Genomic DNA, 25392 nt, shown 5'->3' on the forward strand with positions numbered 1-25392 from the left:
GCCCTGCCTTTTTCACCTGCTCCAAAGTTATTCCTAAAAAGAGCCTTGACCTCACATCCTCACCTTCTTATCCTTGCTGGCACTTATGGTGGAGGAAACCATTTTGTGTCTGATTTAAACTGAAGAGTTCTTCCTATGCAGAGATTGGCAGCTATGAAGCCCAAGCACAGAAACAGAGCCAAGAGACAGTGGAACAGGAGTGCTGTGGCCTATCACAGAAAGTCTCCCGCCATGATAAAGATGCCTCTTAGTATGAGTTGCATGCCACATCTCCAGAAGAAGAATGGGCCATCGCTCCAGAAGCAAAAACTTAGTAAGCCTTTTGAGGCCCTGGAGAATATTGTTGGCCGCAGAATTTCTCATGGCTGGAAGGAAGCCAATGAACCAGTCACCCATTGGAAAGCCATCATTCTAGATCAACTGCCAACATATCCCTCTCTCTATTTGTTGAAATATAATGGGATTGATTGTGTCTATGGCTTGGAGCTTCATAGTGATGAAAGGATTTTAAACCTGAAGATCCTGCCTAATAATGTGCCATTTCCTCAGGTGACAGACACTCATCTCTCAAACACCATAGTTGCCAGAGCAGTGAAACATACATTCATGGGCACAAATGGCTCTAAGAATGACTGGAACGTGATGGGCCTAGAAGAGGTGCCAATCATGAAGACCTGGTTTTATATTACCTACAAGAAAGATCCGGTCTTGTACATTTACCACCTCCTGGATGACTACCTGGAAGGCAACCTCCACATCATGCCAGGCTCTAAGGAAGAGTGGAGTGGCGTGGTCCCAGATGAGGTGCAGACCATAACGACCTGTTTCTACATTGTCAACGAGAATGATCCGGTCCTGTACCTTTACCACCATCATGATGATTCCATTGAAGGCAACCTCCACATCACGCCTGAATGTCCTCCAGTAGAGGTGACTTTGGAATTAGGCAGGGATTCCTTGCAGGGCAAAAGAGTGCAGTACAACAAAAAAGATGGAACCCAAGAGATAGGTAAAATTATTTGCCAAGTTCCCAACAAACCTTCTGTGTATTTCATCAAGTTTGATAATGACTTCCATATCTATGTCTATGATTTGGTGAAGATCTGTTAAAGTGAAATTCTCAGATTTTGAGGGGCAGACTTAATGCTCTCTTTGGGAATGTGTTTTTTCAGAGATACCTCAGGTCTTCTATGAATCCTGGTATCTTCTCCAATGGATTATTCTTTCTCAAAGAATAAAAATTTGTTAACATGTTGTGTTATTTGGTCAATGATGGATTGTGTTTGGTGGATGGGGCATCACAGAAATACATGCCTCAAAACAAAGCAGGATTTATGGTCTTTTCCCCTTGGAGAGTAAAGTACTGGGGATGCATGGTGTGGTAAAGGACAAGATGGCTGTCAAGGAAGCAGTGGAGAGGGGACAAAAAGTTGTATGATCTCGGGGCGGTATGAAGCTTGAGGGAAAACCATGTCAAATGGGAAGATGTGACCGATATCAGCATGAGGTATTGGGACTTAAGAGGATAAAGAGTAGATTAATCAGGAAGGGACACAAATGTATACTCAAAATCAGAGAAAATTAGGTTTCATTTGATGAATCGTTTAATTCGTACTGGCTGTAAGTCAAAGGATGTTTGATGTCCACTAGAGCATGTTGCTTAGTGAAAAGTGTCTCCGCTCAGTTGCTCTTCTCCAGTAAGTTGGACATCAAGCTACCTACTTAGTTTTGCCAGAATTCTGTCTGCCACCTACTTTGTCATGCCTGGATTCGGTATGCCTTGAACTCTCATAGGTCTTATCCATGCCATCCAACCCTTGTCAGTTCATTTAAATAATTGCCCTGCCATATCTGGAAAACAGTGTTCCCTTTCATTGATCATGTTCTGTAGTACTTGGGCTATAAAACTCATGAACACACTCACCCACACACAGGATAAACATGTACATATGATGCCCACTAGTGTGTGACATGCACACATATGATGAATGCACCGAACTCCATAATATCAGTAAAGTAGGGAATCCATGATGCTAGGTGGAGTCTGGCAAAGACCCCACACACCCATCAAACCGCCAAATACCAGTATGGTACTGATGTCTGACTCCCATCCTGTAAGGATCCTGCCATCCTGTAACTGGGCTATTTTTGGTTCCTTCATCTTCACAAACTTGGTTAAAATGTGAGAGTTGTCAAACTGGGAGTTAGGGTCCAGCATGTAGATCAGCTGTCCCAGGTCAGGTGATTTGGCTGCAATTTGGGTGAGAAATTGTACCAGGGAATTCTGGTACACCCTCTCCTCTTCTTCTTCCTGTCCTCATCATCATTCTTGTGGGTGGGCCTGGAGCACAAAGAAGGTAAAATGGAATAAGCCTCCTCCTTAGTGGAAAACCTTGTCAATCCTTAATTTGACCTGACTCTCTGAGGGAATGCAGCACATTTTTTCCTACTAGGTCTCCTTATTCATTGGTTCACTCATTTTTCCAATGAATGATTGAATTCATCCATTCTTCCTTGTCTCTCTCTTTTCTTTCTTCCCTTCTTCCATTTCCACCTTGATTGCAGAAATTTGAGCAGCAGGGCTGCATCCCCATTGGGACGCCTTGTAAGGTTATACTCCGAAATAACAACACAAAACTATTCATTTCAACACTGCCTGCCCCATTCTTTTCAGCCTCTTAACCCATGTCTAATAATGTATGTTGCAGCACGAGGTGCGCTTAGAAGGAAAGATTTAGCATGTCTGACCTGGTGGCTGGCTGTATCGCCATCTGCCTCAGAGTGCAGAGCTACCATTTCTGCCCATGGGAGAGGTGCATGGCATCTCTAAGCTCAATTCCTATTCCTCCCAGCATTCTCTTATGTTTATTCCACCCACCTATGTTCTAACCTTGCAGGCCAAACAGTTTCTTTATTTAATTAACCAATGACCTATACTCCATCATTACTCCTATTTCTGTTTAAACAAGAACGGAATCTTTAACTTTAACATAGCAAAATTACATATAACAAAACAGTGATCAAGCAAGAATTACAGTTACAATATTTATATCTATTTTATCTTTTATCATAACAATGGAAAACTATAACTATCTATCTATTCTTCAACTCCATCAGAGACTCCAGAATAATATAGTATTACCTAAGCAAACAAAAAGTAAGCCATTTTCAAACTCTAGAAATGACAGAGACATCTCGCTGCCTGGACAGTCACACAAAGTTCCTCTGTACCGTTGGTGTTTCCATCCTCAGCCTACAGGCACATAGTTTCCAGCAGACATTTCCATGAAGCAGGAAATTTCAAAGGCAGTCACTATCTGCTTGTCTTGAAGAATGTTTTGCTGACCCTTTCCTGAATCAGGAACACGAAAAGATCATCTCACCTTTAGGCAAGTTCAGTAGTCCTCTCTCTGAGTGTTTTCTGTGTACAGTTTATGCAACAATCCAGGCAAGAGCAGTTTCTTCCCCAAATGGCTATCAAACTCCATAAGGATCCTCTTTGATGCCCATATTCTTCCTGAAGTAGAGCTGTGCTGCCAAGAGTAGAGTGTCACACTGTCATGAAAAACCCTAAGGTACTAAAACATTAAATAGCCTATTTTGTAGTCTAGAGAGATATGAATAATGCCTAGCTAACTGATATATATATATATATATATATATATATATATATATATATATATATATATATATATATATGTAGCTAGAAAATCTAACTAACATGACTACAAACTTGACTATTATTAATGATTATCCATTAATAACCTATATACATTATATTTTTAAATGAACTACACAATCACAATACCTTAATGAAGATCAAAAATGCATATACATATAACAAAATTGACCTAAACTCTCTATCAGTAAAGCAAAATCTATACTAATGCAAATATTCATATCTATATCACATCCCACTTTAAATGTAAAGGAACGTTTATAAGCCATATTTGGGAACGTGGGTGCAGTTTTTTCTCTCCAAAATGCTTCCTGCTGAATGGTGGCATCATTATTGTTTTATCTCAGTTGGCAGTTGAGCGAAGCAACTTTTTAAAGGTGTTCACAGCAACCTTTAAGTAGGGCGTGGTCCATCCTACCATATTAGGATAGAGGCATCCACAGACTATCACCCTCTGTGAAAACAAAATAGAGACTCCTTTCCAAAGCATCATGTCCTTAGATCCAAATTTCAAAGTCAAGGCATTTTCAAAATATCTATGTTGGATTATTTCAGCGGCTTTTATAAAGAAACATCTTTTAGCAGCTATTGCTACTGCCTCAAAATTCAAATGATTCAAAAAGAGCATAATAGCATACAATATCAAAATTCGCTGTGAATTTTCCATCTTTGTGCGCTTCAATTTAACCTCTATTTTGTTTATTTTTGCTTTTTATTTTTTGCCTTTTGAGACATGTTCTCTGTATCTTTGACTTGGAATAACTCTATATACCTGTTTGTCCTTGAAGTCTCAGAGATCTGCCTCTCTCTGCCTTCAAGGCACTGGGATTAAAGGTGTATGCTACTACACATTGAACTCACAAAGATCTGTTTGTCTCTCCCTTCAAGGCACTGGGATTAAAGGCGTGTGCTACCTCACCTTGAAGGTCCGGAGTCAATCTCCATCTGCCTCACATGTGTTGGGTTTACAGGTGTGTACTACCACACTCAAAAACACTCTTCCTTTTTTTAACTTTAAGAACTTCACATTTTAGCCTGCATATATTTTTAACACACTGTAAATCATTTAAAAATTTTCTTTGTCTTTGAATCTCTCTTTATTCTATTTCTCTCTCTGTTTTTCTGACCACATGAGTCTTTCATTTACTAAGCAATCTCAGTAGGACTAAAGCCGTGGCTTTGCTGGCCAGATGTAGCCCATTCCTTAGCTTTCTGCCATTCCAACCTTGTGGCTGAGGTACCGAACAGAACCGCATTCAGTGCCACAAGTCTACAGTGTTTCAAGGTCCTTGCCATCAAAGAGGCTGCAACAGACAACACTCAGCCCTCTTTCTGTAGCTGGCCCTCCTTCCTCAAACAGTCAGAGTTTGCCCAGGCAGGATGGCCCAGAAAGCCGGCATTTTAAAACAACACAGTTTTTTTTCCTGCTACTGCTGAAAACATACAAGCATTCAGTTGGCTTTTATCAACACCATTTAAATGTTTTGTGGCAGGACCTCTTAAGGGCTGCAGGGTTTTGCAGCTGAAGCTGAGTCAGCAAGCCTCTTTTAGATGAGAGCCCTTGCTTTCTTCTAGCAAGCAGAGCAGACCGAGAAATCGCTGCTACCAAAAAAACATGCTTTACTCTTTTCCAAGCTTTGTCAGGATTTCAGTGGATTCAGTTGTCCACAAGGCTGCAAACCATTCTGTAGTTATTTGAGCAGCGAGGCTGTGTCCCCAGCACCACGGCCGCATGAAGGTTATGCCTGAAATAAATACACAAAAACTGTATTCTTTTAAACACTGCTGGCCCATTAGATTCAGCATTTTAACCCATTTCTAATAATCAGTGTAGTATAACGAGGTGCACTTACCAGGAAAAATTCAGCATGTCTGACATGGTGGCTGGCTGGATCGACATCTGCCTCAGAGAGCAGAGCTATGGCATCTGCCGGGGAGAGGGGAGCATGGCTTCTCTGAGCTCACTACCTCTTCCTCCCGGCATTCTATTTTGTTTACTCCACCTACCTATGTTCTAACCTATCAGCTGAAGCGGATTCTTTCTTTAATTAATCAATAAACTTCTTCTGTCACTTTATCCTTTCAACAGCTTGCCGATATAAATACCCCATGTGTCTTCTGTTGTATAATCTTTCATTTGGAAAGAACTTGCACTCTCAGGGGAGGATTTTTCTGACATCTCTGTGGATGGAGATCATATGAGGAAGATCAGATGAGCAACCATGACAACTCTAATGCTGTAGAGTTAGGTGGACCAGAGATTGATGGCTGACATTCCTGTGCTATGCATCAGATGCCCCTGAACTCTGGCCCTGTTGACAGACAGGCAGACATCAAGTTGGTCACACATACTTAACTCATTCGGGTTCACAGATACTGTAAATGGAATTTTAATTCTTCTCCTAAACTAATAAAGAAACCAAGATTAGGAGAAGAGAAGAGCCTGAAGTAAGGCCTCAAAATGGGTCATTATGCAAAGGAAAGGTTACCTGCCTCCATGTATGCTGTCTCCCTTTCTTAGTCAAATCCATCCTTCCAGTGTCTAGCTAACAGCTAACCATAGGATTGAACCCACACCCTTTGATTTCTGAAATAAATGCTGTCCCTTAAGGTCTTTTAACAGCACAGGAAGGTTTGTAAGTCTGTCCCAGCCAAAATTTAAAGCAATTCTAGGACACCAAAGATGCAGCAAATTTGGTTAATTGGTAATATAGATCGTTCTGATGGGACAAAATAATTTAGAATTAAAAAAAAAAACGGATTGGTGTACTCACGATGAATTTATGTGATATGGCACACACAGGCTTCTGGTTCTGAATACTTCATGCTCGGTGGGTTTTGGAGATTGTCGTGACCCTGAACCTAGCTGGAGGCTTTGGGGCCTTGAAAGGACAAGACTTAATATTTCAGGACATCCTTGTACTTGGTGCCCACTGTTTACTGATTTCCTTAGAGAATGAGCAGCCATCTACTCCTACTGCCATGCCTTCCCCACATGAACAGAGAGAAGACCCTATACACACAGGTCGCTTGTATCACATGTGAAGGCATAAGTCACAAACAAACTCCCACAGCAGTTTAGAATTGTGATTAATAGAATGATTAGTTCTTGAAAGGGGAAAAACTTAGAGATCACAATCACTGACAAAAGCCCTCTGCAGCATCAGAAAAGGAGCCTAGTAGCCGGAAGGGAAGCTCAAGCAAGAGATCAAGATGAAGGTAGAAGTTGCTTTTTAAAAGAGAGAGAGACCACAACTCAATGGGCTGGTATCTCAGTGGCTATTCAGGAAACATCACAGAGAAAGGATCTGCTTCATGCATGAGAGTCACCGATGATTTCCCTTTAAGAAAAAAACCCATCAAAACTCCCAATAACATCATCAGCATTCAACAACATGTCTATGATTTCTTTGCCTTGCCTTTGATTGTGCAGTAAATGATGCTGATAGTTAACCTGTGCAATTAATGCAAATTTCCTTGTAACTGACTAGACAGAATTGACAGGTTATCTTAAACACAGCAGGGAGTCACTCTACGATGGAACTGGTTCATCATCACCTGTGTGACAGTGACATAATTGAGATCTTTCCTTTGCCTATAAATCTCATTATGTTCAACATGATATGTTGTCATACAGATTTCTTAGGGTTTTGTCCCACTGGTGGTTTCCTTGGTATGCTTACATAATTTTTGCCAGATCCAATCAGTTTTGCCATGCACTCTCAGCTCCAAGTCATTGTGTTCCCCTTATGTTCCAGTCCAGGCATTTTAGACCTCTTGTAACTGTTGTAAGAGTATCTCATGTTCCACCTAAATGATTTAGGATTTTATTTAGGCTGGGTTTTATCTTCCATCACTGAGTTCATTGACTTTCCTTGGGCGTAATTCCTGGGAAAATGAGCCTAACTCCTGGGGGATTCCTCCAGTTATTTCTCCTTTCTTAGATAGTTTACACACTCACTATAACTGTGAGAGTGTTTCTGTAGCAAATATTCTTCTCAAAATGAGAAGAAACTTCAATATTACAATCCATTTGTTATTGTTATTTAAATACACACACACAAACACACACAAGTTAATGCACATGCACTGATGATATCTCAATTTATGGGGCCATTCTGGGGATGTCAATATCGATATCTCTCGAGTGGTTCTCAGAATGCCATAGGGTGACCCTCTCTAGGTACTTAAGCAGGGAGGAGAAGTTGACCGCACTGTGACATGTCCCTAGGAACTATGTGTGCCTTGTCCCATAGTCAGACTGATGACTGACTATCTTGAAAACCACCATGGAACTTTTGTTTGGCAAATGATGGAGATCAAGTCAGGGTCAAAATCAGAAACCTAGATGGAGCTTCCAAGCTCCAGTGGAAGAGCAGATGGATGAAGAATAAGAGAAAGGATGTCAGGAATATAAGGGCTTGGTCCACACTATGAGACACTGTGCCTGAACTAAGGGGATTTCAACTAATCCAGTGACCTGGGAATGAAAGAACATTGGATCAAACTGGAAGCTCTGAATGTGGCTGACATTTGGGGCAGACGGAGAAGCCAAAGATAATGGCACTTGCAATTGTCTGCATATCATACACTGGCTCTTTGTGATTATATTTTTTGTGGATGCATACCTTGCTAAATCTGGATGGATGAAGGGTGGGCTTGGACTTCTCACAGCTCAAAGTACCCTGCTCTCTATTTGGACTGGTGTTTGAGTGGAGAGTTTTATTTGCGGAGCAAGAAGAATGTGGGAGGAGGAAGAGAAGTGGAAAGTTTGATAATTATTATTATGAAGTAGTGGAAAAATCAATAAAAAATAACCAATGAGGACATTGGATCTAGGAAAAAACACATTCATGTGAGTTGTTGACTCAGACCAAAAATTATTTTACAGAAAAAAAAAATAACACATAAAGGAGTTGAGTTACTTGGAAAATATGACTCAAGTAATTGGGAAGAAGATTGGGGTTTTTATTTTGGGTCTTCATGGGGCTGTATGAGCAGCATTTTAGGACCTGTATGCTGGATATTTCTGGGGGTTAGTAGGGAAGAAACCTGGCTAGGAGGAGTTTTATGACATAAGTAGAGCCTTGATGATGTCACAAAGCTTTGTTTGGGGGTGGCAACTCTGTTCCACATGAAGCACTAGTCTTCTGTGAAGGTGGGCTTATTATCTTCATGGTGGCTTAGGAGGTCAGTTCAGCTCTTGGGCTCCACAACTGTTCAACCGAATTTACAGAAGTTGGAATCTAGAGAGCCAAGATATTTTCTTTTGGTAAATATGTTTAGGAAGCAACTAGGACCTCTGTAGTCAAAGAAAGGTTTCTTTCAAATCTGCTCTGGGTCCAAAATTTATGTCATTAACAGCTCCTATATTTGATAGCTGGGGGACGGTAATGTCGGGTATTCTCCTCACTCTATCTTTGCTAAAAATGTCCAATTCCTCAGTCCACTTAAATGGCAAAGATCCTCTTTGTCCATATGTGTTTTAAAAGATAATTATTTCTAAGAGGTGCTGTTGCACAGATTAATGTTTCTTTCTTTTGGCAGTTTGACTCACAGTACTCACTTCTCTAATGAAGATACAGAATATCTTTATGTAATCAACCTGGATCTGGATCAGGAGACACAATAGAGAGAGCCAGTGGACTGGAGTGCAATGACCTTGGGCAGGTGGTTATAGATCAGCCAACTAACCAGTAGCTTGAGTGGTAAGGAGAGGAGTGGCTGTTCTTTGAATTCTTTGCCATCTGTTCAGATATTTCTTTCTCACTTTAGGTATAGGCATAGCTTCCTCTCTCATTGATATAGTAAGTCAGGAAGTAGGTTTCTCAGTAGAGGTCAATTGCATTTTGCAGCAGGAATATATCTCTGATACACATATAGTGAGCTGTAGACAATAGTTTGATAATTTTCCTATTAATTTCTTAAGAACATATTCCATTTAGGTATCCAAATCTATTCAGCCCTGCCTTTTTCACCTGCTCCAAAGTTATTCCTAAAAAGAGCCTTGACCTCACATCCTCACCTTCTTATCCTTGCAGGCACTTATCATGGAGGAAACCACTTTGTGTCTGATTTAAACTGAAGAGTTCTTCCTATGCAGAGATTGGCAGCTATGAAGCCCAAGCACAGAAACAGAGCCAAGAGACAGTGGAACAGGAGTGCTGTGGCCTATCTCAGAAAGTCTCCCGCCATGATGAAGATGCCTCTTAGTATGAGTTGCATGCCACATCTCCAGAAGAAGAATGGGCCATCGCTCCAGAAGCAAAAACTTAGTAAGCCTTTTGAGGCCCTGGAGAATATTGTTGGCCGCAGAATTTCTCATGGCTGGAAGGAAGCCAATGAACCAGTCACCCATTGGAAAGCCATCATTCTAGATCAATTGCCAACATATCCCTCTCTCTATTTGTTGAAATATGATGGGATTGATTGTGTCTATGGCTTGGAGCTTCATAGTGATGAAAGGATTTTAAACCTGCAGATCCTGCCTAATAATGTGCCATTTCCTCAGGTGACAGACACTCATCTCTCAAACACCATAGTTGGCAGAGCAGTGAAACATACATTCATGGGCACAAATGGCTCTAAGAATGACTGGAACGGGATGGTCCTAGAAGAGGTGCCAATCATGAAGACCTGGTTTTATATTACCTACAAGAAAGATCCGGTCTTGTACATTTACCACCTCCTGGATGACTACCTGGAAGGCAACCTCCACATCATGCCAGGCTCTAAGGAAGAGTGGAGTGGCGTGGTCCCAGATGAGGTGCAGACCATAATGACCTGTTTCTACATTGTCAACGAGAATGATCCGGTCCTGTACCTTTACCACCATCATGATGATTCCATTGAAGGCAACCTCCACCTCACGCCTGAATGTCCTCCAGTAGAGGTGACTTTGGAATTAGACAGGGATTCCTTGGAGGGCAAAAGAGTGCAGTACAACAAAAAAGATGGAACCCAAAAGATAGGTAAAATTATTTGCCAAGTTCCCAACAAACCTTCTGTGTATTTCATCAAGTTTGATAATGACTTCCATATCTATGTCTATGATTTGGTGAAGATCTGTTAAAGTGAAATTCTCAAATTTTGAGGGGCAGACTTAATTCTCTCTTTGAGAATGTGTTTTTTCAGAGATACCTCAGGTCTTCTATGAATCCTGGTATCTTTTCCAATGGATTATTCTTTCTCAAAGAATAAAAATTTGTTAACATGTTGTGTTATTTGGTCAATGATGGATTGTGTTTGGTGGATGGGGCATCACAGAAATACATGCCTCAAAACAAAGCAGGATTTATGGTCTTTTCCCCTTGGAGAGTAAAGGACTGGGGATGCGTGGTGTGGTAAAGGACAAGATGGCTGTCAAGGAAGCAGTGGAGAGGGGACAAAAAGTTGTATGATCTCGGGGCGGTATGAAGCTTGAGGGAAAACCATGTCAAATGGAAAGATGTGACCGATATCAGCGTGAGGTATTGGGACTTAAGAGGATAAAGAGTAGATTAATCAGGAAGGGACACAAATGTATACTCAAAATCAGAGAAAATTAGGTTTCATTTGATGAAAGGTTTAATTCGTACTGGCTGTAAGTCAAAGGATGTTTAATCTCCACTAGAGCATGTTGCTTAGTGAAAAGTGTCTCCACTCAGTTGCTCTTCTCCAGTAAGTTGGACATCAAGCTACCTACTTAGTTTTGCCAGAATTCTGTCTGCCACCTACTTTGTCATGCCTGGATTCGGTATGCCTTGAACTCTCATAGGTCTTATCCATGCCATCCAACCCTTGTCAGTTCATTTAAATAATTGCCCTGCCATATCTGGAAAACAGTGTTCCCTTTCATTGATCATGTTCTGTAGTACTTGGGCTATAAAACTCATGAACACACTCACCCACACACAGGATAAACATGTACATATGATGCCCACTAGTGTGTGATATGCACACATATGATGAATGCACCGAACTCCATAATATCAGTAAAGTAGGGAATCCATGATGCTAGGTGGAGTCTGGCAAAGACCCCACACACCCATCAAACCGCCAAATACCAGTATGGTACTGATGTCTGACTCCCATCCTGTAAGGAACCTGCCATCCTGTAACTGGGCTATTTTTGGTTCCTTCATCTTCACAAACTTGGTTAAAATGTGAGAGTTGTCAAACTGGGAGTTAGGGTCCAGCATGTAGATCAGCTGTCCCAGGTCAGGTGATTTGGCTGCAATTAGGGTGAGAAATTGTACCAGGGAATTCTGGTACACCCTCTCCTCTTCTTCTCCCTGTCCTCATCATCACTCTTGTGGGTGGGCCTGGAGCACAAAGAAGGGAAAATGGAATAAGCCTCCTCCTTAGTGGAAAACCTTGTCAATCCTTAATTTGACCTGACTCTCTGAGGGAATGCAGCACATTTTTTCCTACTAGGACTCCTCATTCATTGGTTCACTCATTTTTCCAAGGAATGATTGAATTCATCCATTCTTTCTTGTCTCTCTCTCTTCTTTCTTCCCTTCTTCCATTTCCCCCTTGATTGTAGAAATTTGAGCAGCAGGGCTGCATCCCCATGGGGCCGCCTTGTAAGGTTATGCTCCGAAATAACAACACAAAACTATTCATTTCAACACTGCCTGCCCCATTATTTTCAGCCTCTTAACCCATGTCTAATAATGTATGTTGCAGCACGAGGTGCGCTTAGAAGGAAAGATTTAGCATGTCTGACATGGTGGCTGGCTGTATCGCTATCTGCCTCAGAGTGCAGAGCTACCATTTCTGCCCTTGGGAGAGGTGCATGGCATCTCTAAGCTCAATTCCTATTCCTCCCAGCATTCTCTTATGTTTATTCCACCCACCTATGTTCTAACCTTGCAGGCCAAACAGTTTCTTTATTTAATTAACCATCATTACTCCTATTTCTGTTTAAACAAGAACGGAATCTTTAACTTTAACATAGCAAAATTACATATAACAAAACAGTTATCAAGCAATTATTACAGTTACAATATTTATATCTATTTTATCTTTTATCATAACAATGGAAAACTATAACTATCTATCTATTCTTCAACTCCATCAGAGACTCCAGAATAATACAGTATTACCTAAGCAAACAAAAAGTAAGCCATTTTCAAACTCTAGAAATGACAGAGACATCTCGCTGCCTGGACAGTCACCCAAAGTTCCTCTGTACCGTTGGTGTTTCCATCCTCAGCCTACAGGCCCATAGTTTCCAGCAGACATTTCCATGAAGCAGGAAATGTCAAAGGCAGTCACTATCTGCTTGTCTTGAAGAATGTTTTGCTGACACTTTCCTGAATCAGGAACACGAAAAGATCATCTCGCATTTAGGCAAGTTCAGTAGTCCTCTCTTTGAGTGTTTTCTGTGTACAGTTTATGCAACAATCCAGGCAAGAGCAGTTTCTTCCCCAAATGGCTATCAAACTCCATAAGGATCCTCTTTGATGCCCATCTTCTTCCTGAAGTAGATATGTGCTGCCAAGAGTAGAATGTCTCACTCTCATGAAAAACCCTAAGGTACTAAAACATTAAATACCCTATTTTGTAGTCTAGAGAGTTATGAATAATGCCTATCTGATTGAAATATATATATATCTATGTAGCTAGAAAATCTAACTAACATGACTATTATTAATGATTATCCATTAATAACCTATATACATTATACTTTAAATGAACTACACAATCACAATACCTTAATTAAGATCAAAAATGCATATACATATAACAAAATTGACCTAAAATCTCTATCAGTAAAGCAAAATCTATACTAATGCAAATATTCATATCTATATCACATCCCTCTTTAAATGTAAAACAAAGTTTATAAGCCATATTTGGGAACGTGGGTGCAGTTTTTTCTCTCCAAAATGCTTCCTGCTGAATGGTGGCATCATTATTGATTTATATCAGTTGGCAGTTGAGCGAAGCAATTTTTTAAAGGTGTTCACAGCAACCTTTAAGTCGGGTGTGGTCCATCCTATCATATTAGGATAGAGGCATCCACAGACTATCACCCTCTGTGAAAACAAAATAGAAACTCCTTTCCAAAGCATCATGTCCTTAGATCCAAATTTCAAAGTCAAGGCATTTTCAAAATATCTATGTTGGATTATTTCAGCAGCTTTTATAAAGAAACATCTTTTAGCAGCTATTGCTACTGCCTCAAAATTCAAATGATTCAAAAAGAGCATAATAGCATACAATATCAAAATTCGCTGTGAATTTTCCATCTTTGTGCGCTTCAATTTAACCTCTATTTTGTTTATTTTTCCTTTTTATTTTTTGCTTTTTGAGACAGGTTCTCTGTATCTTTGACCTGGAATAACTCTGTATACCTGTCTGTCCTTGAAGTCTCAGAGATCTGCCTCTCTCTGCCTTTCAGGCATTGGGATTAAAGGTGTATGCTACTACACATTGAACTCACAAAGATCTGTTTGTCTCTGCCTTCAACGCACTGGTATTAAAGGCGTGTGCTACCTCACCCTGAAGGTACAGAGGTCAATCTCCCTCTGCCTCCCATGTGTTGGGTTTACAGGTGTGTACTACCACACCCAACAACTCTCTTCCTTTTTTTAACTTTAAGAACTTCAAATTTTAGCTTGCACATATTTTTAACACACTGTAAATCAGTTAAAAATTTTCTTTGTCTTTGAATCTCTCTTTACTCTATTTCTCTCTCTGTTTTTCTGACCACATGAGTCTTTCATTTACCAAGCAATCTCAGTAGGACTAAAGCCATGGCTTTGCTGGCCAGATGTAGCCCATTCCTTAGCTTTCTGCCATTCCAACCTTGTGGCTGAGGTACCGAACAGAACCGCTTTCAGTGCCACAAGTCTACAGTGCTTCAAGGTCCTTGCCATCAAAGAGGCTGCAACAGACAACACTCAAGCCCTCTTTCTGTAGCTGGCCCTCCTTCCTCAAGCAGTCAGAGTTTGCCCAGGCAGGATGGCCCAGAAAGCCGGCATTTTAAAACAACACAGTTTTTTATCCTGCTACTGCTGAAAATATACAAGCATTCAGTTGGCTTTTATCAACACCATTTAACTGTTTGTGGCAGAACCTTTTAAGGGCTGCAGGGTTTTGCAGCTGAAGCTGAGTCTGCAAGCCTCTTTTAGATGAGAGCCCTTGCTTTCTTCTAGCAAGCAGAGCAGACCGAGAAATCGCTGCTACCAAGAAAACATGCTTTACTCTTTCCCAAGCTTTCTCAGGCTTTCAGTGGATTCAGTTGTCCACAAGGCTGCAAGCCATTCTGTAGTTATTTGAGCAGTGAGGCTCTGTCCCCGGCACCACGGACGCATGAAGGTTATGCCTGAAATAAATACACAAAAACTGATTCTTTTAAACACTGATGGCCCATTAGATTCAGCATGTTAAACCATTTCTAATAATCAGTGTAGTATAACTAGGTGCACTTACCAGGAAAAATTCAGCATGTCTGACATGGTGGCTGGCTGCATCGACATCTGCTTCAGAGAGCAGAGCTATGGCATCTGCCGGGGAGAGGGGAGCATGGCTTCTCTGAGCTCACTACCTCTTCCTCCCAGCATTCTATTTTGTTTACTCCACCTACCTATGTTCTAACCTATATGCTGAAGTGGATTCTTTCTTTAATTAATCAATAAACTTCTTCTGTCACTTTATCCTTTCAACAGCTTGCCCATATAAATCACCCATGTGTCTTCTGTTGTATAATCTTTCATTTGTAAAGAACTTGCACTCTCAGGGGAGGATTTTTCTGACACCTCTGTGGATGGAGATCATATGAGGAAGATCAGATGAGCAACCATGACAACTCTAATGCTGTAGAGTTAGGTGGACCAGAGATTGATGGCTGACATTCCTGTGCTATGCATCAGATGCCCCTGAACTCTGGCCCTGTTGACCGACAGGCAGACATCAAGTTGGTCACACATACTTAACTCATTCGGGTTCACAGATACTGTAAATGGAGTTTAATTCTTCTCCTAAACTAATAAAGAAACCAAGATTAGGAGAAGAGAGGAGCCTGAAGTAAGGCCTCAAAATGGGTCATTTTGCAAAGGAAAGGTTACCTGCCTCCATGTATGCTGTCTCCCTTTCTTAGTCAAATCCATCCTTCCAGTGTCTAGCTAACAGCTAACCATAGGATTGAACCCAACTGCCTTTGAGTTCTGAAATAAGTGCTGTCCCCTTAAGGTCTCATAACAGCACAGGAAGGTTTGTAAGACTGTCCCAGCAACAATTTAAAGCAATTCTAGGACACCAAAGATGCAGCAAATTTGGTTAATTGGTAATATAGATCGTTCTGATGGTACAAAATAATTTAGAATTAAAAAAAAAAACCAGATTGGTGTACTCACGATGAAATTATGTGATATGGCACACACAGGCTTCTGGTTCTGAATACTTCATGCTCGGTGGGTTTTGGAGATTGTCGTGACCCTGAACCTAGCGGGAGGTTTTGGGGACTTGAAAGGACAAGACTTAATATTTCAGCACATCCTTGTACTTGGTCCCCTCTGTTTACTGATTTCCTTACAGAGAATGAGCAGCCATCTACTCCTGCTGCCATGCCTTCTCCACATGAACAGAGAGAAGACCCTATACACACAGGTCGCTTGTATCACATGTGAAGGCATAAGTCACAAACAAACTCCCACAGCAGTTTAGAATTGTGATTAATAGAATGATTAGTTCTTGAATGGGGAAAAACTTCGAGATCACAATCCCTTACAAAAGCCCTCTGCAGCATCAGAAAAGGAGCCTAGTAGCCGGAAGGGAAGCTCAAGCAAGAGATCAAGCTGAAGGTAGAAGTTGCTTTTTAAAAGAGAGAGAGACCACAACTCAATGGGCTGGTATCTCAGTGGCTATTCAGGAAACATCACAGAGAAAGGATCTGCTTCATGCATGAGAGTCACAGATGATTTCCCTTTAAGAAAAAAACCCATCAAAACTCCCAATAACATCATCAGCATTCAACAACATGTCTATGATTCCTTTGCCTTGCCTTTGATTGTGCAGTAAATGATGGTGATAGTTAATCTGTGCCATTAATGCAAATTTCCTTGTAACCGACTAGACAGAATTGACACGTTATCTTAAACACAGCAGGGAGTCACTCTACGATGGAACTGGTTCATCATCACCTGTGTGACAGTGACATAATTAAGATCTTTCCTTTGTCTATAAATCTCATTATGTTCAACATGATATGTTGTCATACAGATTTCTTAGGGTTTTGTCCCACTGGTGGTTTCCTTGGTATGCTTACATAATTTTTGCCAGATCCAATCAGTTTTGCCATGCACTCTCAGCTCCACGTCATTGTGTTCCCCTTATGTTCCAGTCCAGGCATTTTAGACCTCTTGTAACTGTTGTAAGAGTATCTCATGTTCCACCTAAATGATTTAGGGTTTTATTTAGGCTGGGTTTTGTCTTCCATCACTGAGTTCATTGACTTTCCTTGGGCGTAATTCCTGGGACACTGAGCCTAACTCCTGGGGGATTCCTCCAGTTATTTCTCCTTTCTTAGATAGTTTACACTCTTACTATTACTGTGAGAGTGTTTCTGTAGCAAATATTCTTCTCAAGATGAGAAGAAACTTCAATGTTACAATCCATTTGTTATTGTGCTTTAAATACACACACACAAACACACAAAAGTTAATGCACATACACTGATGATATCTCAATTTATGGGGCCATTCTGGGGATGTGAAGATCGATATCTCTCGAGTGGTTCTCAGAAGGCCATAGGGTGACCCTCTCTAGGTACTTAAGCAGGGAGGAGAAGTTGACCGCACTGTGACATGTCCCTAGGAACTATGTGTGCCTTGTCCCATAGTCAGACTGATGACTGACTATCTTGAAAACCAACATGGAACATTTGTTTGGCAAATGATGGAGATCAAGTCAGGGTCAAAATCTGAAAACTAGATGGAGCTTCCAAGCTCCAGTGGAAGAGCAGATGGATGGAGATAAAGAGCAAGGATGTCAGGAATATAAGGGCTTGGTCCACACTATGAGACACTGTGCCTGAACTAAGGGGATTTCAACTAATCCAGTGACCTGGGAATGAAAGAACATGGGATCAAACCGGAAGCTCTGAATGTGGCTGACAATTGGGGCAGACGGAGAAGCCAAATATAATGGCACTTGCAATTGTCTGCATTTCATACACTGGCTTTTTGTGATCATATTTTTTGTGGATGCATACCTTGCTAAATCTGGATGGATGAAGGGTGGGCTTGGACTTCCCACAGCTCAAAGTACCCTGCCCTCTATTTGGACTGGTGTTTGAGTGGAGAGGTTTATTTGCGGAGCAAGAAGAATGTGGGAGGAGGAAGAGAAGTGGAAAGTTTGATAGTTATTATTATGAAGTAATGGAAAAATCAATAGAAAATAACCAATGAGGACATTGGAGCTAGGAAAAAAAACATTCATGTGAGTTGTTGACTCAGACCAAAAATTATTTTACAGAAAAAAAAACACATGAAGGGGTTGAGTTACTTGAAAAATATGACTCAAGTAATTGGGAAGAAGATTGGGGTTTTTATTTTGGGTCTTCATGGGGCTGTATGAGCAGCATTTTAGGACCTGTATGCTGGATATTTCTAGGGGTTAGTAGGGAAGAAACCTGTCTAGGAGGAGTTTTATGACATAAGTAGAGCCTTGATGATGTCACAAAGCTTTGGTTGGGGTGGCAACTCTGTTCCACATGAAGCACTAGTCTTCTGTGAAGGTGGGCTTACTTGTTCACGGTGGCTGAGGAGGTCAGTTCAGCTCTTGGGCTCCACGACTGTTCAACCGAATTTCCAGAAGTTGGAATCTAGAGAGCCAAGATATTTTCTTTTGGTAAATATGTTTAGGAAGCAACTAGGACCTCTGTAGTCAAAGAAAGGTTTCTTTCAAATCTGCTCTGGGTCCAAAATTTATGTCGTTAACAGCTCCTATATTTGATAGCTGGGGGACGGTTAATGTAAGGTATTCTCCCCACTCTATCTTTGCTAAAAATGTCCAATTCCTCAGTCCACTTAAATGACAAAGATCCTCTTTGTCCATATGTGTTTTGAAAGATAATTATTTCTAATAGGTGCTGTTGCACAGATTAATGTTTCTTTCTTTTGGCAGTTTGACTCACAGTACTCACTTCTCTAATGAAGATACAGAATATCTTTATGTAATCAACCTGGATCTGGATCAGGAGACACAATAGAGAGAGCCAGTGGACTGGAGTGCCATGACCTTGGGCACGTGGTTATAGATCAGCCACCTAACCAGTAGCTTGAGTGGTAAGGAGAGGAGTGGCTGTTCTTTGAATTCTTTGCCATCTGTTCAGATATTTCTTTCTCACTTTAGGTATAGGCATAGCTTCCTCTCTCATTGATATAGTAAGTCAGGAAGTAGGTTTCTCAGTAGAGGTCAATTGCATTTTGCAGCAGGAATATGTCTCTGATACACATATACTGAGCTGTAGACAAGAGTTTGATAATTTTCCTATTAATTTCTTAAGAACATATTCCATTTAGGTATCCAAATCTATTCAGCCCTGCCTTTTTCACCTGCTCCAAAGTTATTCCTAAAAAGAGCCTTGACCTCACATCCTCACCTTCTTATCCTTGCAGGCACTTATGGTGGAGGAAACAACTTTGTGTCTGATTTAAACTGAAGAGTTCTTCCTATGCAGAGATTGGCAGCTATGAAGCCCAAGCACAGAAACAGAGCCAAGAGACAGTGGAACAGGAGTGCTGTGGCCTATCTCAGAAAGTCTCCCGCCATGATGAAGATGCCTCTTAGTATGAGTTGCATGCCACATCTCCAGAAGAAGAATGGGCCATCGCTCCAGAAGCAAAAACTTAGTAAGCCTTTTGAGGCCCTGGAGAATATTGTTGGCCGCAGAATTTCTCATGGCTGGAAGGAAGCCAATGAACCAGTCACCCATTGGAAAGCCATCATTCTAGATCAACTGTCAACATATCCCTCTCTCTATTTGTTGAAATATGATGGGATTGATTGTGTCTATGGCTTGGAGCTTCATAGTGATGAAAGGATTTTAAACCTGCAGATCCTGCCTAATAATGTGCCATTTCCTCAGGTGACAGACACTCATCTCTCAAACACCATAGTTGGCAGAGCAGTGAAACATACATTCATGGGCACAAATGGCTCTAAGAATGACTGGAACGGGATGGTCCTAGAAGAGGTGCCAATCATGAAGACCTGGTTTTATATTACCTACAAGAAAGATCCGGTCTTGTACATTTACCACCTCTTGGATGACTACCTGGAAGGCAACCTCCACATCATGCCAGGCTCTAAGGAAGAGTGGAGTGGCGTGGTCCCAGATGAGGTGCAGACCATAACGACCTGTTTCTACATTGTCAACGAGAATGATCCGGTCCTGTACCTCTACCACCATCATGATGATTCCATTGAAGGCAACCTCCACATCACGCCTGAATGTCCTCCAGTAGAGGTGACTTTGGAATTAGGCAGGGATTCCTTGGAGGGCAAAAGAGTGCAGTACAACAAAAAAGATGGAACCCAAGAGATAGGTAAAATTATTTGCCAAGTTTCCAACAAACCTTCTGTGTATTTCATCAAGTTTGATAATGACTTCCATATCTATGTCTATGATTTGGTGAAGATCTGTTAAAGTGAAATTCTCAAATTTTGAGGGTCAGACTTAATTCTCTCTTTGGGAATGTGTTTTTTCAGAGATACCTCAGGTCTTCTATGAATCCTGGTATATTTTCCAATGGATTATCCTTTCTCAAAGAATAAAAATTTGTTAACATGTTGTGTTATTTGGTCAATGATGGATTGTGTTTGGTGGATGGGGCATCACAGAAATACATGCCTCAGAACAAAGCAGGATTTATGGTATTTTCCCCTTGGGGAGTAAACGACTGGGGATGCGTGGTGTGGTAAAGGACAAGATGGCTGTCAAGGAAGCAGTGGGGAGGGGACAAAAAGTTGTATGATCTCGGGGCGGTATGAAGCTTGAGGGAAAACCATGTCTAATGGAAAGATGTGACCGCTATCAGCGTGAGGTATTGGGACTTAAGAGGATAAAGAGTAGATTAATCAGGAAGGGACACAAATGTATACTCAAAATCAGAGAAAATTAGGTTTCATTTGATGAAAGGTTTAATTCGTACTGGCTGTAAGTCAAAGGATGTTTGATCTCCACTAGAGCATGTTGCTTAGTGAAAAGTGTCTCCGCTCAGTTGCTCTTCTCCAGTAAGTTGGACATCAAGCTACCTACTTAGTTTTGCCAGAATTCTGTCTGCCACCTACTTTGTCATGCCTGGATTCGGTATGCCTTGAACTCTCATAGGTCTTATCCATGCCATCCAACCCTTGTCAGTTCATTTAAATAATTGCCCTGCCATATCTGGAAAACAGTGTTCCCTTTCATTGATCATGTTCTGTAGTACTTGGGCTATAAAACTCATGAACACACTCACCCACACACAGTATAAACATGTACATATGATGCCCACTAGTGTGTGACATGCACACATATGATGAATGCACCGAACTCCATAATATCAGTAAAGTAGGGAATCCATGATGCTAGGTGGAGTCTGGCAAGGACCCCACACACCCATCAAACCGCCAAATACCAGTATGGTACTGATGTCTGACTCCCATCCTGTAAGGAACCTGCCATCCTGTAACTGCGCTATTGTTGGTTCCTTCATCTTCACAAACTTGGTTAAAATGTTAGAGTTGTCAAACTGGGAGTTAGGGTCCAGCATGTAGATCAGCTGTCCCAGGTCAGGTGATTTGGCTACAATTTGGGTGAGATATTGTACCAGGGAATTCTGGTACACCCTCTCCTCTTCTTCTCCCCGTCCTCATCATCACTTTTGTGGGTGGGCCTGGAGCACAAAGAAGGTAAAATGGAATAAGCCTCCTCCTTAGTGGAAAACCTTGTCAATCCTTAATTTGACCTGACTCTCTGAGGGAATGCAGCACATTTTTTCCTACTAGGTATCCTCATTCATTGGTTCACTCATTTTTCCAATGAATTATTGAATTCATCCATTCTTCCTTGTCTCTCTCTCTTCTTTCTTCCCTACTTCCATTTCCCCCTTGATTGTAGAAATTTGAGCAGCAGGGCTGCATCCCCATTGGGCCGCCTTGTAAGTTTATACTCTGAAATAACAACACAAAACTATTCATTTCAACACTGCCTGCCCCATTATTTTCAGCCATTTCCTCAGGTGACAGACACTCATCTCTCAAACACCATAGTTGGCAGAGCAGTGAAACATACATTCATGGGCACAAATGGCTCTAAGAATGACTGGAACGGGATGGTCCTAGAAGAGGTGCCAATCATGAAGACCTGGTTTCATATTACCTACAAGAAAGATCCGGTTTTGTACATTTACCACCTGCTGGATGACTACCTGGAAGGCAACCTCCACATCATGCCAGGCTCTAAGGAAGAGTGGAGTGGCGTGGTCCCAGATGAGGTGCAGACCATAACGACCTGTTTCTACATTGTCAACGAGAATGATCCGGTCCTGTACCTTTACCACCATCATGATGATTCCATTGAAGGCAACCTCCACATCACGCCTTAATGTCCTCCAGTAGAGGTGACTTTGGAATTAGGCAGGGATTCCTTGGAGGGCAAAAGAGTGCAGTACAACAAAAAAGATGGAACCCAAGAGATAGGTAAAATTATTTGCCAAGTTCCCAACAAACCTTCTGTATATTTCATCAAGTTTGATAATGACTTCCATATCTATGTCTATGATTTGGTGAAGATCTGTTAAAGTGGAATTCTCAAATTTTGAGGGGCAGACTTAATGCTCTCTTTGGGAATGTGTTTTTTCAGAGATACCTCAGGTCTTCTATGAATCCTGGTATCTTTTCCAATGGATTATTCTTTCTCAAAGAATAAAAATTTGTTAACATGTTGTGTTATTTGGTCAATGATGGATTGTGTTTGGTGGATGGGGCATCACAGAAATACATGCCTCAGAACAAAGCAGGATTTATGGTATTTTCCCCTTGGGGAGTAAACGACTGGGGATGCGTGGTGTGGTAAAGGACAAGATGGCTGTCAAGGAAGCAGTGGAGAGGGGACAAAAAGTTGTATGATCTCGGGGCGGTATGAAGCTTGAGGGAAAACCATGTCAAATGTAAAGATGTGACCGATATCAGCATGAGGTATTGGGACTTAAGAGGATAAAGAGTAGATTAATCAGGAAGGGACACAAATGTATACTCAAAATCAGAGAAAATTAGGTTTCATTTGATGAAAGGTTTAATTCGTACTGGCTGTAAGTCAAAGGATGTTTGATCTCCACTAGAGCATGTTGCTTAGTGAAAAGTATCTCCGCTCAGTTGCTCTTCTCCAGTAAGTTGGACATCAAGGTACCTACTTAGTTTTGCCAGAATTCTGTCTGCCACCTACTTTGTCATGCCTGGATTCGGTATGCCTTGAACTCTCATAGGTCTTATCCATGCCATCCAACCCTTGTCAGTTCATTTAAATAATTGCCCTGCCATATCTGGAAAACAGTGTTCCCATTCATTGATCATGTTCTGTAGTACTTGGGCTATAAAACTCATGAACACACTCACCCAGACACAGGATAAACATGTACATATGATGCCCACTAGTGTGTGACATGCACACATATGATGAATGCACCGAACTCCATAATATCAGTAAAGTAGGGAATCCATGATGCTAGGTGGAGTCTGGCAAAGACCCCACACACCCATCAAACCGCCAAATACCAGTATGGTACTGATGTCTGACTCCCATCCTGTAAGGAACCTGCCATCCTGTAACTGCGCTATTGTTGGTTCCTTCATCTTCACAAACTTGGTTAAAATGTTAGAGTTGTCAAACTGGGAGTTAGGGTCCAGCATGTAGATCAGCTGTCAGAGGTCAGGTGATTTGGCTACAATTTGGGTGAGAAATTGTACCAGGGAATTCTGGTACACCCTCTCCTCTTCTTCTCCCTGTCCTCATCATCACTGTTGTGGGTGGGCCTGGAGCACAAAGAAGGTAAAATGGAATAAGCCTCCTCCTTAGTGGAAAACCTTGTCAATCCTTAATTTGACCTGACTCTCTGAGGGAATGCAGCACATTTTTTCCTACTAGGTCTCCTCATTCATTGGTTCACTCATTTTTCCAAGGAATGATTGAATTCATCCATTCTTCCTTGTCTCTCTCTCTTCTTTCTTCCCTTCTTCCATTTCCCCCTTGATTGTAGAAATTTGAGCAGCAGGGCTGCATCCCCATGGGGCCGCCTTGTAAGGTTATGCTCCGAAATAACAACACAAAACTATTCATTTCAACACTGCCTGCCCCATTATTTTCACCCTCTTAACCCATGTCTAATAATGTATGTTGCAGCACGAGGTGCGCTTAGAAGGAAAGATTTAGCATGTCTGACCTGGTGGCTGGCTGTATCGCCATCTGCCTCAGAGTGCAGAGCTACCATTTCTGCCCATGGGAGAGGTGCATGGCATCTCTAAGCTCAATTCCTATTCCTCCCAGCATTCTCTTATATTTATTCCACCCACCTATGTTCTAACCTTGCAGGCCAAACAGTTTATTTATTTCATTAACCAATGACCTATACTTCATCATTACTCCTATTTCTATTTAAACAAGAACGGAATCTTTAACTTTAACATAGCAAAATTACATATAACAAAACAGTTATCAAGCAAGAATTACAGTTACAATATTTATATCTATTTTATCTTTTATCATAACAATGGAAAACTATAACTATCTATCTATTCTTCAACTCCATCAGAGACTCCAGAATAATACAGTATTACCTAAGCAAACAAAAAGTAAGCCATTTTCAACTCTAGAAATGACAGAGACATCTCGCTGCCTGGACAATCACCCAAAGTTCCTCTGTACCGTTGGTGTTTCCATCCTCAGCCTACAGGCCCATAGTTTCCAGCAGACATTTCCATGAAGCAGGAAATTTCAAAGGCAGTCACTATCTGCTTGTCTTGAAGAATGTTTTGCTGACCCTTTCCTGAATCAGGAACACGAAAAGATCATCTCACCTTTAGGCAAGTTCAGTAGTCCTCTCTCTGAGTGTTTTCTGTGTACAGTTTATGCAACAATCCAGGCAAGAGCAGTTTCTTCCCCAAATGGCTATCAAACTCTATAAGGATCCTCTTTGATGCCCATCTTCTTCCTGAAGTAGATATGTGCTGCCAAGAGTAGAGTGTCTCACTGTCATGAAAAACCCTAAGGTGCTAAAACATTAAATAGCCTATTTTGTAGTCTAGAGAGATATGAATAATGCCTATCTAACTGAAATATATATATATATATATATATATACATATATATATATATATATGTAGCTAGAAAATCTAACTAACATGACTACAAACTTGACTATTATTAATGATTATCCATTAATAATCTATATACATTATATTTTTAAATGAACTACACAATCACAATACCTTAATTAAGATCAAAAATGCATATACATATAACAAAATTGACCTAAAATCTCTATCAGTAAAGCAAAATCTATACTAATGCAAATATTCATATCTATATCACATCCCACTTTAAATGTAAAAGAACGTTTATAAGCCATATTTGGGAACGTGGGTGCAGTTTTTTCTCTCCAAAATGCTTCCTGCTGAATGGTGGCATCATTATTGATTTATCTCAGTTGGCAGTTGAGCGAAGCAATTTTTTAAAAGTG

Source organism: Microtus pennsylvanicus, chromosome Y, assembly GCF_037038515.1.
Source record: "Microtus pennsylvanicus isolate mMicPen1 chromosome Y, mMicPen1.hap1, whole genome shotgun sequence".
Classification (NCBI taxonomy): Eukaryota; Metazoa; Chordata; class Mammalia; order Rodentia; family Cricetidae; genus Microtus; species Microtus pennsylvanicus.